This window comes from Mustelus asterias, chromosome 19 (assembly GCF_964213995.1).
Source record: "Mustelus asterias chromosome 19, sMusAst1.hap1.1, whole genome shotgun sequence".
Classification (NCBI taxonomy): Eukaryota; Metazoa; Chordata; class Chondrichthyes; order Carcharhiniformes; family Triakidae; genus Mustelus; species Mustelus asterias.
The window spans coordinates 51,070,189-51,089,495 of record NC_135819.1 but is presented as its reverse complement, the minus strand read 5'-3'; positions in this window follow the sequence as shown (position 1 = coordinate 51,089,495).

Sequence of the window (19,307 nt, the reverse complement as noted above, 5' to 3'; positions counted from 1 at the left end):
GGTGGCACAGTGGTTAGCACTGCTGCCTCGCAGCGCCAGGGACCCGGGCTCAATTCGAGCCTTGGGTGAGTGCCTGTGCAGAGTCTGCATGTTCTCCCCGTGTCAGCGTGCGTTTCCTCCGAATGCTCCGGTTTCCTCCCACAGTCCAAAGATGTATGGGTTAGGTGGATTTCTATGCTAGTTTGCCTCTTAATGTCAGGGGGGTAAGTGGGGTAAATATGTGGGGTTGCGGGGATAAGGCGATTTTGTCAGTGCAGGCTCGATGGGTCAAATGGCCTCCTTCTGCACTGTAGGGATTCTATGATTCTATAAATAGGTGATAAATTACTTTCAGTCCCCAGCAAAGAATTATTTGAAAAGAATAGATTCTGCGTTTGGCCTGTTCAATGGTACTGGGTCATTGATATTTGCTTACAAAGTTAGTGGCAGTTCGTTTTGCAAGCATATCTTTTCTCCAGAGAGATTTTCAGTTGAATTTATGAAGGGTGCAAATACCGGAGTACCTGTCAACTGCTCGAATTACTAACGCGTCAGACTACAATCACGTTGTTTTATTTCATTTGCTACTGCAGCCCTTTGCAGTAAATGTCACAAAAAAAATCACATGGGACTATTAATACACGTAAGTAGTGACTTGACCTGAGAATGAATAACATTCAGAAATATTAGGGAATGAAATCTGCGGAGCACATGATAAGATTCAGATGATCCATTCTGAGGAGGTGCATTCAGTGCAAGAGTCTAAACACAACCAGACATGGCAAAAAAGAATTGTCCTGACCCTGATAAATTGTTGCCACAGCTGGATCAATATTTGTACTTTCTTACATGTCAGAAATTTCTGTCACTTTCAGTAAATATTTCCAACCAGTTTTGAATACGATGTTAGAAAATTGCTGCTGTCACACCATAATAGAATGTTTCCTTTTTTATTCGTTCATGGGATATGGTTGTAGCTGCCAAGGCCAGTATTTATTGCCCTTTTCTAGTTGCCCTTGAGAAGGTGGTGATGAGCTATCTTCCTGAACCATTGCAGTCCGTGTGGTATTCAGAAGAATGAGCACGTAGACTAGCTCAGTCAAATCAGTTTCATGATGTTTAGAGATGCCTCAGATCAAGCAAATAAGACTAATGTTTCATAGCCAATTCTAGTTTCTGGCAGGGTAATAATGATAGGGTGACCGGATGCTCCGGCTTCCTCCCACACTCCAAAGATGTGCTAGTTAAGTAGCTTGGCCATGCTAAATTCTCCCTCGGTGTACCCTTCCACAGTAATTTCATTACATTGTTAATTGTCTAAGGTATGTGGATGGGACTTAGGGATGGGGCGTTCGGACTCAGACATTGGGGGTTCAGAGATCAGGGAGTGGGATGGACATGCAGGGCAAGGTCAGACTTTGGGGAGTTTGAACGTCAGGGAAGTTGGACATCAGCAGGGTTGGGGGGGGGGTTAGACATTAGTAGGAGTTAGACATCGGGGGATTGGAGGTGTGATCTGAGTTTCAATTGGATCTTTGAACTCACCTGCTTTGTGGCAGCTAGTGCCAAAAGAAAGGGGACATGTCCTCCTTCACTTCAATTTTGGACTCAGGCACTGGACCCAGGGTCCCACCACCCTGCCTGAATCTTGTCTGGCCTAAGTCAGGAGGGTCAGACGAGGCAGGCACTGAAGAACTTTATCACAGGTAAGTGGATACAGAGTGGCAGTCTGGCATTGATTGCCACTCCGAGGAAGTTATGCACCATTGTCTTGCAATTACTTTCAAATAGGTTAAGAAAAATAAACGGAATAAAGCTACTCAAAAAGAAGCTAATTGTCTAAAGTCTCCGTTTATAAGGAAAATGAATGTAGTTGGGGGCAAGATTATAGATTGTCCTCAGAATATCCACTATTGTAACTATACTGTCAAATATCAATGGAGTGCTCAATTAATTATTTTTGTGTGGCATTGATCCTTTAACAAGATAATTATTAATTGCCTGTGAATGAGACAATTAGTATGAAATGTTTTGTGGGGGGTTATTGAACTTTGGGGAGGCTGAAAACACAATGGTACAGGATCAGCAACCAATTACATCAAACACCAATTTACTTTCTATTGCCTTCCATTAATGGGATGAAAGTCGGGCCTGTTCTCAAAATGGATAGTGATCCATCACACCAGATTCACATCCAGGCGGTGAAGTTGAAAATCTCCCCCCATATTCTGAGAAAAAAACCTAGAACCCAAGATTTTGATGGATTGGAAGGTTGTAAACTAAATAATTTTGCAAGGATTGGAATTGAATTTGGAGAGGAGGGAGGATTGTCAGCTGTCACTCAGTTGGTAGCACTCTGGCCTATGAGTCAGAAGGTTGTGGCTTTAAATCCCACTCCAGAACTTCAGCATAAAAGTCTAGGCCGACACTCCAATGCAATATTAAGCGTTAAACCAATGACCAGTCTACACTCTGAGGTGGATGTAAAAGATTCCTTGGCACGATTTTAAAGAAGAGCTACCCCTGGTACATTTATCCCTCAAACAACTTCACAAACCAGAATAGTCAATCATTATTACCTTGCTGTTTATGTGAACTTACTGAGCAGGATTTTCCGCTCATGCCCGCCCCAAGGCCGGATATTCCTGCCCAAGGTCAATGGACCTTTAAATGGTCCATTAAATTGTCTGTCCCACACACAACAATTCCCGTTGTGGCCGGGACTGGAAAATCTACCCCATATGTGCAAATTAGCTGCTGTGCTTCCCATATTACGGCCACAATTCTCCGCTGACCCCTCCACTGCTGCCAGTGAGAATGGAGAATTTGGCACTTTAGCTAAATCTCCATTCACAGCAGCGGGACTGGAGAATTCCAGTTGTGGACGAGGTTGGAGAATTCCTGCCAACAACTGTGACTATACTTCAAAAAATATTTCATTGGCTGTAAAGTGCTTTGGAATGTCCTGTAGTCATAGATGGTGCTATATAAATGCAGGACTTTCTTCTTTAATTTAAATCCCATCCTAATTCCACTGGAAGCGAGATGCAAGGTGATTCCGCCCTGGTTAAGGTTAAGCCATATAAATGGTGTGTTTGTACAATGTGATACATCACAGGCCCTAATGTTTGTCTCTATGCCACACCATTTTTCAGCAGAAATAGTGTAGTAGCAAGGTCAGAATTACAAAAATGAATTCCTCTTGTTTCTTTTCAGTAGCTTTTAAAATTCTGCTAGTTTCCTTCTGCACAACCCCCCCCCCCCCACTCTGCGAACCGCCCCCCCCCCAAATCCCCCGCCCCCCCCAAATCCCCCGCCCCCACCCCCCAGCCACTGGACATATTCTGTCACCTTGAGAAGCACTTTGTTAATGTACTAATATTTCTGCTGTCGAAAGGATAAACCATTTACCTGTTCCCTCATGCCATATAACCAAGAAAAGGAACACAGCAGCTTGGAGACAGTGACTGCTGTGAATCTCATTGAAATTTTATTACCAAGAAAAGGTGACATGTCAAAACTCACTGAAATGTCTTCACATGTAATGGTGCGGACAGTGTCACCATCTGTAATTATGTCAGCACTATACACTGACATCAATGCCTTGCCATTACACGCTTTGACAGTGTGAAAGGAAGACATTGAAATGAGTTAAGCAAGATTTACAACACTGCCAAGAATACAAGGTCAACTTTATAGGTCATTCAAATGGCTTGAAAATTTGAAGCTAAATTTATGACCAGCCAAAAAACACTGTTATTTAATAAAAATAAGCATTATTTTTCGAGACAGCGCTGTATGTAAAGAATAATGGTTTGAAAGGTTTTAACTGGTAAAAATGCAGAGGAACTTGGGGATACTTATAGATTCATAGAACACCAACCTAGATAATGTGAGTCATATTCCTGCATTAGCTCAACTTTAAATTGGCTGTTCAATTTAAAGAGGATTCATTGCAAAGTCCATCAAGCAATGTTTATGTTGCCATTACTTTCAGCTGAAATATAGTTACTGCTTTCGGTCTTTGCAATATTAAAAAAAAAGTCTTTAGCTGTTAGACACAACTGACTACCTTATAAATCGACTGCTCGTCAATGCTGTATTTATGTTGTTGTAATAAAAATAGAACCAAAAGCATTTTTCCCTCTTGATGAAGGCATATTAACTTAATTTTAAAAAAAGTAAATTATCACTTGTGTTTTCTTTCTTATTCTTTCTCATTTGATATTATTGTGCAGTCTGCACATTCTCTGATTGGTAGGATTATGCACAACAGTACGATTCTGACATGCAGGAATTAAGCCAGTGGTTCCCAAAGGGTGCGGCGCGCCACACTGGTGCGGCAAGAGAGGATGGCAAGTGTGGCGGGAAGATTCAAGGACAATCAAAGAAACATTTAAACATGGATGGATATTTTTCCAAAGTGATTGTTTTATACTTTCTGGATGTCCCATGATCATATTATAAAGTAGTTGTGTTCTATGTTATGAATCAAGCACTGCTCGGAGTTGTTTTTTTTTTTGTTTTTGAATGTATTTCTTATCAATAAAAAATTTGGTGTGGCGCGAGCAAATTTTTATTCTGAAAGTGCGGCCCAGTGAAAAAAGTTGGGGAACCACTGAATTAAGCAACGGCACAATATTTCATTTTGTCAGCTCCCACAGCAACCATACATCAACCATATTCCAATAACATTAACATGGATGATTCAATGATAATGAGCTGGTACTCATTTTGCCAGATAAACCATCATTGAAAACAAGTTAAGAAACTATCTCCTGCCATTTCAGGAGATAGTTTCTTAAGCCAGGGCTGCTGGAGTTTTGACTGTTGCAATTAAAATTGTGAAAACGGATGTATTATTTTGTGTCCCTATATCCATGCAGCATGACCTAGATGATACACTTATACACTTATGACTGTGTGGTCAAATTCCGCTCCAACTCCATTTTCAAGTTTGCTGATGACACCCCTGTAGTGGGTTGCATCTCAAACAATGAGTCAGAGTACAGGAAAGAGAAAGAGAATCTGGTGAATTGGTGCAACGACAATAATCTCTCCCTCAATGTCAACAAAACTAAGAAGGTTGTCATCGACTTTAGGAAGAATAATGCAGGACCTATGCCCCGATCTACATCAATGGCGATGAAGTGGGAATGGTCAAGAGCTTCAAATTTCTAGATGTCCAGATCACCTGTCCTGGTCCCTCCATGCTGATGCTATCGTTAAGGAAGACCACCAACATCTCTACTTTTTCAGGAGGCTAGGGAAATTCAGCAGGTCTGCTATGCCTCTCACCAATTTTTACAGATGTACCATAGAGAGCATCCTTTGCGGATGTATCACAGGTTGGTATGGCTCCTGCTCTGACCAAGACCGCAAAATACTACAAAGGGTTGTGAATGTAGCCCAGTCTGCAAACCAGCCTCCCATCCATACTCTCCATCTACACTTCCTGCTGCCTCGGAAAAACAGCCAGCATAATCAACGACCCCATGCTTCCCCGATATACTCTCTTCCATCTTCTTCCGTCGGGAAAAAAATGCAAAAGTCTGAGAATACATACTAACCGAGCCAAGAACAACTTCTTCCCTGCTGCCATCAGACTTTTGAATGGACCTATCATATCTTTCTCTACACCCTATCTGTTACTGCAATGCTATATTCTGCACCTTCCCCTTTCCTTCTCCCCTATGTACTCTATGAACAGTATGTTTTGTCTGTATAGTGGGCAAAAAACAATACTTTTAACTGTATCCCAATACATGTGGCAATAATGAATCAAATCAAATGATCATGCAGTCTTGGATTGATAAGTGGCAAATAATACCATCAATCTAGTGGGGGTGAGGTCAAATTGAACTGGAGCAGCTACCTGAATGTTTGGCTACTAGAACAGGTCAAAAGTTGGGTATTTTGTGATGTATGGTTCACTCTCCAAAGACAATCTACCGCTTACAAGGCACAAGTCAGGAGAATAATGGAATATTCCCCACTTGTCGAGATGGAATCTTGATCAATTGGGCCAATGGGCTGATGAATGGCAGATGGAGTTTAATTTAGATAAATGCGAGGCGATGCATTTTGTTAGATTGAACCAGGGCAGGACTTACTCAGTTAATGGTAGGCATTGGGGAGAGTTACAGAACAAAGAGATCTAGGGGTGAATGTTCATAGCTCCTTGAAAATGGAGTCACAGGTGGACAGAGTGGTGAAGAAGGCATTCAGCATGCTTGGTTTCATTGGTCAGAACATTGAATACAGGAGTTGGGACGTCTTGTTGAAGTTGTATAAGACATTGGTAAGGCTGCACTTGGAATATTATGTACAGTTCTGGTCACCCTATTATAGAAAGGATATTATTAAACTGGAAAGAATGCAGAAAAGATTTACTAGGATGCTATCGGGACTTGATGGGTTGAGTTATAAGGAGAGGCTGGATAGACTGGGACTTTTTTCTCTGGAGCGTAGAAGGCAGAGGGGTGATCTTATAGAGGTCTATAAAATAATGAGGGGCATAGATCAACTAGATAGTCAATATCTTTTCTCAAAGCTAAGGGAGTCTAAAACTAGAGGGCATAGGTATAAGGTGAGAGGGGAGAGATACAAAAGTGTCCAGAGGGGCAATTTTTTCACACAGAGGGTGGTGAGTGTCTGGAGCAAGCTGCTAGAGGTAATAGTAGAGGCGGGTACAATTTTGTCTTTTAAAAAACATTTAGACAGTTACATGGGTACGATGGGGGAAGAGGGATATGGGCCAAATGAGGGCAATTGGGACTAGCTTCAGGGTTTAAAAAAAAGGGTGGCATGGACAAGTTGGGCCGAAGGGCCTGTTTCCATGCTGTAAACCTCTATGACTCTACAAGTGCAGCATTATCAATACTCAAGAAGCTCAACGCTATCCAGGTCAAAGTTAATCAGTTCCAGGTGACTTAAATATCCAATCTATCCACCATTATTATAACATGGCTGCAATGTGTAGTATGTATAGAATGTATTGCAGCAAGGTGTCAATAGTCCCCATGATACTTCCTAATTGAAATTTGTGTCCTGTTGCAAAAAAGAATGGCATCGAGTTAAAGAAAAGGTTTGTGCAAATGCAAATAAAAGTGGAAATCCAGGCGAACTACAAAAAGCAAAGAAAGTAATGGGATTTCCAATTAAAAACCCATGTGGTTCACTAATGAGCTTTAGGGAAGGAAATCTGCCGTCCTTACCTAGTATAACCTATATGTGACTCCGGACCCACAGCTATATGGTTAACTCTTAACTGCCCTCTGAAAATTGTCTAGTGAGGTACTGAATTCAAAATCAATTATGAATGGGAAACAAATACTGGCCTTACCAGTGTCACCCATGTCCTTTGTATGAATAAAGCTGTTGCATCAATGACTGTTACAAAGTCAGAAGTGAGCATATTCACTTATGATTGGAAATGTTCAGCATCATTCGCAAACTCTGAAGCAGCCCATGACTAAATTCAGCAAGATCTGGACAACTTGCAGACTTCGGCTGACCAAGGGCAAATAATATTCGTGCCACACAAGTGTCAGACAATGACCATCTCCATCCAGAAAGGATCTAATTATCATCCCCTTAACATTCAATGGCATTACCATCACAAACTGCCCCATTATCAGCATTCTGAGGTTGCCACTGACCAGAAACTGAACTGGACCAGGTATATAAATACCAAGAGACTTGGAATTCAGTGGTGAGTAGCTCACCTCCTGACTCCCCAAAGCCTGCAGAGCATTTACAAGACATCAGTCAGGAGTGTGATGGAATACTTTCCACTTGCCTGGATGAATACAGCTTCAGTAACATCCAATAAGCTTGAAAACATCCAAGATTGGCACCCTTGCCACCTCCATCAACATTCAGTCCCTCCATCATCTACGCACAATGGCAGTAGTGTCTCTATCTACAGAATACACTGCGGCCCCTTAGCAATGGTCTTTGACAGCACCTTCCAAACTCATGACCTCTACCACCTAGAAGGTCAAGGGCAGCAGATACACAGGAACACCACCAACTGCAAGCTCCCCTCCATGCCAAACACTATCCTGACTTGGAAATATATTGCCGTTCCTTCATTTCACTTGGTCAAAATCCTGGAACTCCCTTCCTGACAGCACTGTGAATGTACCTACACCACATGGACTGCAGCTCACTACCATTTTCTCAAGAGTAATTAAGGATGAGCAATAGCCAGCAAAGCCCACATCCTGTGAAAGAATAAGTGATGGAAATGATGGAAATGACGATCACGAGGGGTCACGGGCTCAAGGTGAGAGGGGCGAAGTTTAACTCAGATATTAGAAGGATGCTTTTTACACAGAGGGTGGTGGGGGCCTGGAATGCGCTGCCAAGTAGGGTGGTGGAGGCAGACACGCTGACATCGTTTAAGACTTACCTGGATAGTCACATGAGCAGCCTGGGAATGGAGGGATACAAACGATTGGTCTAGTTGGACCAAGGAGCGACACAGGCTTGGAGGGCCGAAGGGCCTGTTTCCGGTGCTGTACTGTTCTTTGTTCTTTGTTTATGAAATGGAGCATTTCATAGCACTGCTACAAATAAAAAGAAACCTAAAAAGAAATGTTAGCAAAACAAAATGAGGAAATTGAAGGTTCATTGGTTCTAATATTCCAAATATCTTCGGTGATTGTGACTTTGGAAGGGAAAATTTCCAGTGCAGTGCCGTTACTTAATAAGGAAAATAGGGATTAGTAAACCAGGATATTACTGACCTGTCCATCTAATCTCAAGTGCGGGGAAGGCACTGGAATCCATCATCAGAGACAAAGTGACTGCACGCTTGGAAAAGTATGAACTGATCAAAGAGAATCAGCATGAATTTGTAAAGGTTAACTCATATCTGACTAATCTGGTTGAATTATTTGAGGAGTTGGATAGCGGACTGTCTATCCACAGGGACTTACAAAAGGCATTTTATAAAACTTAGCAGAAGGGATTATCAGCAAAAATAGAACTGCACAAAATTGGAGGTCACCTGCTTGACATGGTTTGATAATTGGTTGGGTGGTAGGAGACAGAAAGTAAGGATGAAGACGAGCACTCTCATTGGTGGAGTGCCTGATGTGGTCTTCCCCGGGGATCTATACTGCAGTCTGAACCTTTCATCAGATACATCAATGACCTGGACGAAAGAATGAAGAATTGTATACCCAAGTGTGCAGGTGACGTTAAGTTGAAGGCACAAACAGTTGCTTGGTTGTACAGACTCAAATATTGCTACTAAGAGAGACATATTGCTGAAGCTTTTTGTTTTACGCTTACCAGGACGGAAGCCAGGATGCCAAATTTTTAACAATTTTACTTTCAAATTTCAATGCCGCTGCCACTCAGAGTTGACTTGCCAACCAATCAGCACCCTTTTCTCCTGTCGTAACAATTGTCATGATCATTTGAAATTTGGCATTGCTGCATTTGTCCTGATGAGTGCAAGGTGAAAAGCTTCAGCAACATAGCTATCTTTTCAGCAACATTAGAAGACACAAGAAATTGCTAATTGTCCAGACTGGAAACATTGGCCGGAATTTTGCCAGCACACCCACCCCGGAACTGGGGCGGGTGAGGCTCGCTGAACGGCATTTTTCATTGACCTCGGATGGGATCTTACAAGCCTCGGGCAGGCGAGGCGTTAAAATTCCAATTATCTCTGTTCTCTCTCCAAAGGTGCTGTCAGACCTGCTGAGATTGTCTAGCATTTTCTGTTTTTGTTTCAGATTGCTGCATCCGCAGTAATTTGCTATCATTACAATAGATTGCATAGATGGGAGCAGTATGTTACAAAGGGACAGAGACAGAATAAATGAGTGGGCTCCCAGGCTAAAACGGTGGCTGATGGAGATCAGCCTGGGGAAGCCTGAAGTCTTTGACTTTGGAACTGCGAAAGACAAATCGGATTAATATCCCATTGGCGAGAGATTAGGAACTGTGGAGGATCAAAGAGAGATTATCAGGGTATCTGTGTACAGAAATCAGTAAAGGATAGTGCACAGCTACAAAAGGTAATCAAAAATGATAGAATGTTGCAAATGGTCAGAGACAGATTAAATGAATGTCAAAACTTTGGCTGATGGAATTCAATGTATCCAAGTCTGAGGTCATCCAGTTTAGATCCATAAAACACGTTCCCAATTTGATACCATTTTCTCATTGCAATTTTATGCATTGATGCATCGTATCATCTCTCATCAGACCACTTTATTAGTGCTGCCTCATTGTATTTTCTTTATTTGTTCAAGGGAAGTGGGCGTCGCTGGCTGGGCCAGCATTTATTGCCCATCCCTGAGGGCATTGCTTATGGGTCTGGAGTCACATTGAGGCCAGACCAGGTAAGGACGACAGATTTTCTTCTCTGAAGGACATTAATCAACCTGATGGGTTTTAATGACGATCAGCAATGGTTTCATGTTCAGTCACCATTCGACATTTTGGCCGGAATTCTCTGGCTGTTCAAGCCCCGCTGCCGCTGCAAGCAAGAATGCAGAATTTGGCGCTCAGCCAAATCTCCTGTCACCTGCAGCAGGCCCAGAATGTGAATATCAGATAATTCTGGCCTTAATCTCCAATTTTTATTGAATTCAAATTGGACCATCTGCAGTGGCGGGATTCGAACCAGGGTCCCCAAAGCATTACCCTGAGTCTCTGGATTACTAGTCCAGTGACAATACCACTACATCACCACCTCCCCAAATCTGCAGAGTTTTAATTCATTTTAGTAACTTTTTTGAACTCCCAGTAACCCATTCCAATAATAAGCACTTTGGATATCAATTTTCCAGTGACAGGCTGGGAATAGCGAGGTAGAATCAGCTCAAAAAGCTTTGTTTCTTTGTTATATTGTTTGTAGAGTGTGAATCACCCTAGAATGACTGTATTTATACAACATCCACAGTTGCTCGGAGATGTTCATTAAAAATCAAACATATGTGGGCAGCATGGTGGCAGTATTTATCACTGCTGCCTCACGGCACTGGGATCCCGGGTTCAATCCTGGCCTTGGGTGATTGTCTGTGTGGAGTCTGCACATTCTCCCCGTGTCAGTGTGGGTGTCATCTGGGTGCTCCGGTTTCCTCCCACAATCCAAAGATGTGCAGGTTAGGTGGATTGGCCATGCTCAATTTCCCCTTAGTGTCCCAAAGTGTGCAGGTTAGGTGGATTAGCCATGGTAAATTGTCCCTTAGTGTCCAAAAATGTGTAGGTTAGGTGTATTAGCCATGGTAAATGCATAGATTTATGGGAATAGGGCAGGAGGGTGGGTCTGGGTAAGACACTTGTCGGAGACTCGGTGCAGACTTGATGGTCGAATAGCCTCCTTCGGCACTGTAAGAATACTAAGAATCTATGATTCAATATAGGCTGAAAACATATAAAGGGTGATATTTTCCCTTCTCTGTGAGTGTTAACGAATCAGCTTACAACAATTCAGTAGTTTTCGTTTTCATGCTCTTTATTTCAAGTTGTTGTGGTGGGTTTTAAACTCAATACCTCGGGACTGTTAAACCAATACTGTGCACAGTAACTCCGCGCATCAAGTGTGCCACACGGGGTAATATTTGGGCTGGCATAAAGCTTACAATCCACCCATGCCAGCGCACTTCATAGAATATTGGCCTTAATCCTCAATAAGTGAACACCCAAAATAAGTCTCTGGACTCCCAAATTTCTCTCTGAAGAGCACATGTGCAAACTTTGCTTTAAAATACTTCTATGCTTCTAACATTTCGTTAGGAATATAAAATATATGCAATCACTCATCAGTTTGCTTAGTTAGGCTTGTTTGACATCTGCTCTGGGAACAAGGCTGTAAAATTAGGTGTCCTAGGAGATGGATGATGCTCTCTGCATGCTTATATTTGCAGCTGTTGTTGTTTCGTTTTGGCACCCGACTGTGCCTTCTTTCTGGTCTGAAGTAGCAACCAGACCATGAGGTTTGTGCAACACAACCTCGGCTTCCTATCTTTATACCTTTGTTTTTCATCGGCTGATTAACGGTTGAAGGCATTCATTTAATGATGGATCTATCAGAAACACCCACTGTACTGAACGGCAGCAATGAAGTGTAAAGTGATTGTGGTTATTTATTTTTATCCCCTCTCACGATTCTCATGGAGCAGTGTTAGCATTTTATTGATCCAAATGTGAATTTTGCAAGCCTTGCCTTACGGTATATTTATCCTCATACTTTTGTCATTAAGTTTGCTCCTGTAACAACAGTGCAAAGTTGTGCAAACATGTGCAAAGCTTCATTTGCAGTCCGGGATTTCTAAGGTCTTAATCAGTAACGGAACTGAACTAAATTGAATTGATTTATTCTTGTTACATGTATTGGGATACAGTGAAAAGTATTGGGTGGAATTCTCCCGAGAAAATTCAGTGTCGAATTCATGTAAAAACTGGAGTATATCCCGTTGCTTGTTTCAGCGGGATTTTCAAAATGAATCTCCCACACTCTGTACATCACAGAGTGACCGAGCATGAGTCACGTTAAAAAACTGGTGGCAGGTCCTGTTCCCGCTGGAGAGGCCGGCAGCATATCACTAAGCTGACCACTGCGCATGTGTCGATCTGTCAGTGCTGAGATCAGTGCATGTGCAGTAGCCCTGCACTGCCAGCCTCCTGATCGCTGGTCAGCTCAATCGCTGGCCAGCCCTGCGACCCTGCAATGCTGCCCCTCCGATCTCCCCATGCCCTGATCGCTGGCATCTAGGACATGTCCGGGCCAGTCCCTGATGTGGCATGCATGTCCCCTGGCATGTCCCTGGGCTGGGACCTCCCCCCCGCCCCACCCCGCCACCTTGTTTCTTGAGAGGTGTTGTAGTTGTACCCGCCTTTACCACCTCCCCTGGCAACTCATTCCATATACCCTCTCTGTGGAAAAAGTTGCCCCTCTGGTCCCTTTTAAATATTTCCCCTCTCACCTTAAATCTATGCCCTCTAGCTTTGGACTCCCCTACCCTGGGGAAACAACCTTGGCTGTTCACCTTGCCTATGCCCCTCATGATTTTATAGACTTCTATAAGGTCACCCTTCATCCTCCTACGCTTCAGGGAAAAAATGTCCCAGTCTATCCAGCCTCTCCTTATAATTCAAACCTTCCAGTCCCGGTAACTTCCTTGTAACATCTTCCTCAATCCTATTTTCTACATCTTGGATTAATTTCCCAGTTGACCACAGGAAGTCTTCCCCATGAAAGTAAAGTTCATAACGTAAAGTTTATTTATTAGTCACAAGTAGGCCTACATTAACACTGCAATGAAGTTACTGTGAAAATCCCCTAATCGCCACATTCCGGCGCCTGTTTGGGTATTCGGAGGGAGAATTCAGCATGGCCAATGCACCTAATCAGCACGTCTTTCTGACTGTGGGAGGAAATCGGAGCACTCGGAGGAAATCCATGCAGACATGGGGAGAATGTGCAAACTCCGCTCAGACAGTGACCCAAGCTGGCAATCGAACCTGAGTCCCTGGTGCTGTGAGGCAGCAGTGCTAACCACTGTGTCACCGTGCCACACCATGACCAGTAATTGAAGTAAGCATCTTCTAATGGAGCCCCCCTGAAAATCATCTTGTTACAGCGGTACATGCAAATTAAGGCGTGTCTCCTCTAAAATTCTCAAATGTACCTAATATGCATAAGCCAATGGAAATACTTTTCCACTCCGCCTTCCAAAAGTGTCTGAAAAACTGAACATTCCAGCTCGAGTCACACATTGTTTTCCAGGCTATTTATTTTTTTGGCTGGGTAAATTGTACACAACCAATTCTGGAATTTCTGACATTGTCCCTCAAGGAAGCCAGTCTTCCCGAGAGGATTGCAAAATCACAATCTTACACCTTTCATCTGGAAATGATGACGCTAATGGAATAGTGCCATTTGCACAGCTACGCTGAGTAAAATCAGCATGGTGCTGTACTCATTTATATTTCATGCACTGTCTGCGAGGGGAGGATAAGTCACCAGGAAAATCCGAGGTACCCTTGACACGCTAAGAGCTTTTCAAGCAGACAGCTCTTATAAAGGTCCCTTTCTAAGGGACAGTTAATTTGCTTTCTTTAGTGACAGTCACTATGGGAACTGATGCTTCGTATATGAGAAACAAGGTGGGTGGTCACCTTTCTGTGAATAAGTTGTTTTAAAGACAAACATTTCTAAACATTTATGGAGAAGTTTTATGCCAGTGCTTACTTTCGAAATTAAGCAGAGAATCAGAAACCTGCTTTGAGTGGTATGTATTATTTATGTATCATTATGAATTATTTTCTCCAATATCACCCTACATAATCGATAGTACTTCAAGCAAAGCAAAAACAGAAGTCATTATGAACTCAGCACCCTGACTGGATGAAAATGCCAAACCATCCAGAATTATAGAATCATAGAAGTAACATTTGTTTCAGCTCCATATTCTGGAGCAAAAATGTGCAGGTTCTTCTGTTCCTCTCTGCATGTTTTCACATGGTTGTGAATTATATCAGGTGCAACAGACCCAATTTTTATAAGACCATTATGCTGGATGAATATGTTGTCACAAGTCAGATTGCCATGGATGATGGGAGGATCACAGGAGCGGAGGTAGCTCAAAGCAGACAAAATCTGGGTGCGCCATCTCTTCCAAGCCTTTTCATTCATAGTTTTGTGGTTCTCCTATCTGGGCAAATAAAAACTGAGATGAAAGCAAGTCCACAATTCTGGTTCTAGATGTTTATTTTCCATTCCAGAACACAGCCGGATGCTGAGGGCTACATTTGAGATAGGGTTAACAAACTACTGGACTTTGCAGTCTCAACACACAGCTGACACTTCTGTCATCACTGAGGGTCGCAAGAGCACTGCAGGTTTCAGCGAGGAGCACTGCCAAATGATGAAGGGTCACTCCCACACTCCTGGCTCTGATCACTGTTCTCCCCCCACCCAGTATCCTGGCTCCTTCATCTCATGGATATAGTGCAGATCTGATCGTACTGGGGATGACAGAAGGTGGACTCGTTGGCACCGAGTTTCTTGGGCGGGTTGGTGGGCAATGTTAGGACGTGCTGGCATGGCGGAGGGGGGTGGAAGTAGAGATAAAATAGATCAAAAGCACATTTAAAAACGCTTTACAACCCTTAATTGTCATTTAGATGAAGGCAGACCTCAAAGGCTACGGGCGTCCTTTCTGCCATTCATGTCCATTTCCCGTCCCACCCACCATGAGAGTCGTATCAGGCGGAACACAGAGCACGCAATGCACCGTTGACCTCAGGTGGGAATTTCTGGTCTTGGGGAAAGCAGGGCCGGAAAGTCCCGCCCTACATGTTTTCACCTCATGACCTCAAAAGGTGCATGGCTTTGCTGCAGTTGTGCCTCATCACTGGACTTGCTGCTTGTTTTGCCGATGGGTCGCGCTGCAGCCAGGATAGCAAGTTCCCGCCTCGGCCAGCCAGAAAGGCAGTGGCAATAGCCATAGCTCCACCATTGACAAAATGATCTGGGCCAATTTTGTTTCCAATCTTAAGAACAGTCATCGACAGAGCTTTTGCAAGATCAGGCAGATAGTCAAAGCATGTGTTAACACCATTGAAGCTGCTGGGATTAATGACATGAAATTGGCCAAATGGCAGAAAGGGGATAAGTCATTTCTCAGACTGAGGGAGAGTCTGCAGTGATGCCCCCCAAGATTGATGTTGTGATATTTCCCATACCTTCCATCCCGAGTCCCGATTTAGGGAGATTATGCACCGTTCATGCGCATCAGGACAGTACGGAAGTCCCGCCACACGGACATGCACACTGAAAGCTGACATATATAAGCCTCCTGTAAGCTGGTGTGCACTATCTGTCTGATAGGTATTGCAGAATCCAGTGCAGATTGAAAATCTGGAGTCATGTTCCATCACTGCTGGAACATCACACTTTTAGCTTGGCTTCTTAAAATCACTGAAGTTCATTTGAGGCTTTGATGTAACACAGAGATCATATGAGAAGAATCAGGCGACATGTAATATGTCCAAACCCTCCCCTCCTTACCCATCCACACATCCCTCCCTCCCTCATCCCCTGTTTGTAGAAAGTCAGCAGAACTGTTGTGTTAAAGTAAAAAGCTATTTTATTGATTGTTATGCTAAAGAGAAAAATATATTTTAGTGCAAATGTGAGGCTATTAAACAAAATGTCATACTGCAGCTGCTGAAGTTAACTGTTAATATAGTATCACATTTTTGTGTATATAACATAATTTTTGTCAATAAATGTTGTCCATTAAACCTTACAAAATTATTAATTGAAACTTCAAAACACATTTAAATCTGAAATTCTACAAATGCTTTATTGAAACTTCAAAACACAACATTTAAATTGGAGATGATTATAAATGAAGTAAAGAAGGCAGAAGAATACTAATGATAAACATGTGGTGGTTTAGATTTTCAATGGCCTAAATTGTGAACTCTTCTTCATTCAACGTTATGCAATAAGGTATCCAAATCATGGTCCACCTGCTGCACTTCTATTCTGACATTCAGCAAATGGTGTACAAGGACACACAGTTCTCGTTGCACATTCCCCACTCTCAATCTACAACCACTCAGATAATAATCTGCCTTCCAAATTGGATAACCTCACATTTATCCACCTTATGCTGCATCTGCCGTGCCTATGTCCACACACTCAACCTGTCCAAATCACACTGAAGCATCTCTGCATCCTCCTCACAGCTCACCCTTTTACCCAGCTTTATGGCATCTGCAAATAACACATTTAGTTCCCTTGTCCAAATCATTAATATATAATGTAAACAGTTGGGGTCCTGGCACAGATCCCTGCAGTACCCCAATAGTCACTGCCTGCCAATTGTAAAAAGAGTAAGAGTTTTAACAACACCAGGTTAAAGTCCAACAAGTTTATTTGGTAACAAACACCATTAGCTTTCGGAGCACTGCTCCTTCGTCAGATGGAGTGGAAATGTAAAAATTGTAAAAAGACCCATTTATTCCAACTCTTTGCTTCCTGTCTGCTAACCAACTTTCTATATACCCACAATCCCATGTGTTTTAACCTTACATAGTAATCTGCTGTGAAAACTTGTCAAAAGCCTGCTGAAAGTCAAAATAAACCACATCCACAGGTTCTCCCTGGTCAATTCTATTAGTGCATCCTCAAACAATTCTAGTAGATTTGCCAAGCATGATTTCCCTTCTGTAAATCAATGCTGACATTCTCTGACTATACCACTGCTTTCCAAATGCTGTGCTATTAAATCCTTGGTAATGGACTCTAGCAACTTCCCTGCGACTGATGTTAGGCTCACTGGTCTATAGTTTTTTGCTTTCCCTCTACCTCTCTTTTTGAATAGCGGGCTTACATTAGCTGTCCTTCAAACTGTAGAAACCATTCCAGAGTTCAAAAAATTTTGGAAAATAACCACCAACAAATCTACTATTTCTAGGGTCACTTCCTTAAGTGGCCTGTGATGAAGATTATCAGGCTCTGAAGATTTATCTACCTTCAATCCCATCAATTTCCCCAACAATAATGTATCTACTAATACTGATTTCCTTCAGCTCCTCACCAAAACCTCTGTTTCTCAGAACTTCTGATACATTATATCCTCTTTGGTGAAGACAGAAGCAAAGTATGAATTCAGTTCCTCAGCCATTTCTTTGTTCCCCGTAATGCATTCTCCCTTTTCTGAATGTAAGGAGCTTACATTCATTTTTGTCAATCCTTTTCTCTTTACATACCTATAGAAACTTTTACAGTCAATTTTTATGTTCCCCCGCTAGCTTACTTTCATACTCTATTTTCCCCTTTCTAATCAATCCCTCAGGCTGCCTTTGCTGTTTTTTAAACTGCTCCCAATCTTCAGGTCTATTTTTTTATCTTGCCAATGTTTATGCATCTTCTTTGAATCTCATACTACCTCTAATTTCCCTGGTATGCCATGGTTTGGCCACAATTCCCTTTTCACTCTTACGCCAAATAGGCGTAAAGAAAAACTTTTGGAGTTCACCCATTCGTTACTTGAATGCCTGTTATTGCCTGTCCATGGTCCTTCCTTTCAGTAATCTTTCCCAGTCCATCATAGCCAACTCATGCCTCATGCCAACATCGTTACCTTTATTGAGATTCAGGACCTTGGTCTCAGAATCAGCTACGTCACTATCCACCTTGATAAAAAATTCTATCATATTATGATCAGTCATCCTCAAGGGTTCTCTCACAACTAGATTGCCAACTAATTCTTTCTCATCGCACATTATCCAGTCCAAGATGGCTTGTTCTCTTGTTGGTTCCTCAATGTATTGGTCCAGAATACCATCCCATATACACTCCAGAAACTCCTCCTCTATTGTACTGACTAATTTGACTCACCCAATCTATATGCAAAGGAAAGCCACCCATGATCACAGATGTTCCTTTATCAGGTGCATCTCTGACTCCTGTCGAATGTTATTCCCAACATTACCACCACAGTTTGGTGGTCTGTATACCACCCCCACAAATATTTTTTGCCCTTTGGCATTTCTTACCATGACCCACACAAATTCCATATCGCCTGAGCTAATATCTTTCCTCAATGTTATATCATTATTTTCTTTAATCAACAATGCAACTCCACCATCTTTTGCTTTCTGTGTGCCCTTCCTAAACACTGAATAGTCCTCAATGTTTAGTTCCCATCTTTGGCCACCTTGGAGCAACGTCTCCGTAATCCTTTTACATCTATTGGTGCAACAAATTCATCCATTTTGGGGGCTATTCTCCCAAAAGTGCTGAATTGGCGGGAAAACTGTTTTAGATCCTGACTGTTTTGTCAGTTCAACTCCTCACCTGAATCTCCCCACTCTATGCACTGCAGAGATCCAAATCGTGAATCTCATTAAAAACCCTATTCGGACTATTTGCGCCAGAGTCTGACAGTTCTGGAACTCTGCGCATGCGCAGTGGTCCCGATCTGTCAGACTCCCTGTTTGCTGGCCAGCTCGATCACTGGCGAGACTGGGACCCCCACACCTCCAGGGGTCAGACCTCCAGCACCCAGTAGCCACCCCCCCCACACAGCCTGATCGTGGCCCCCACAACAATTCCCAGGCCAGCCCTGACCCCACCCCGCTGACACCCCCCCCCCTCCCCCAGGGGTCAGACCCCCCGGGAGGCAGGCCCCCTCCTGGCAGACCACCTCCCCAGCCCGCCCCAATCGCTGCCCTCCCTCTATCCCAGAGCGATCGCCATGCAGAATGGCAGTGGGACTGTCCATCCCCACAGATCACCCCTAGGCCCCTGCCCACAATAGGCCCCGCCCCCTTTGCACTGC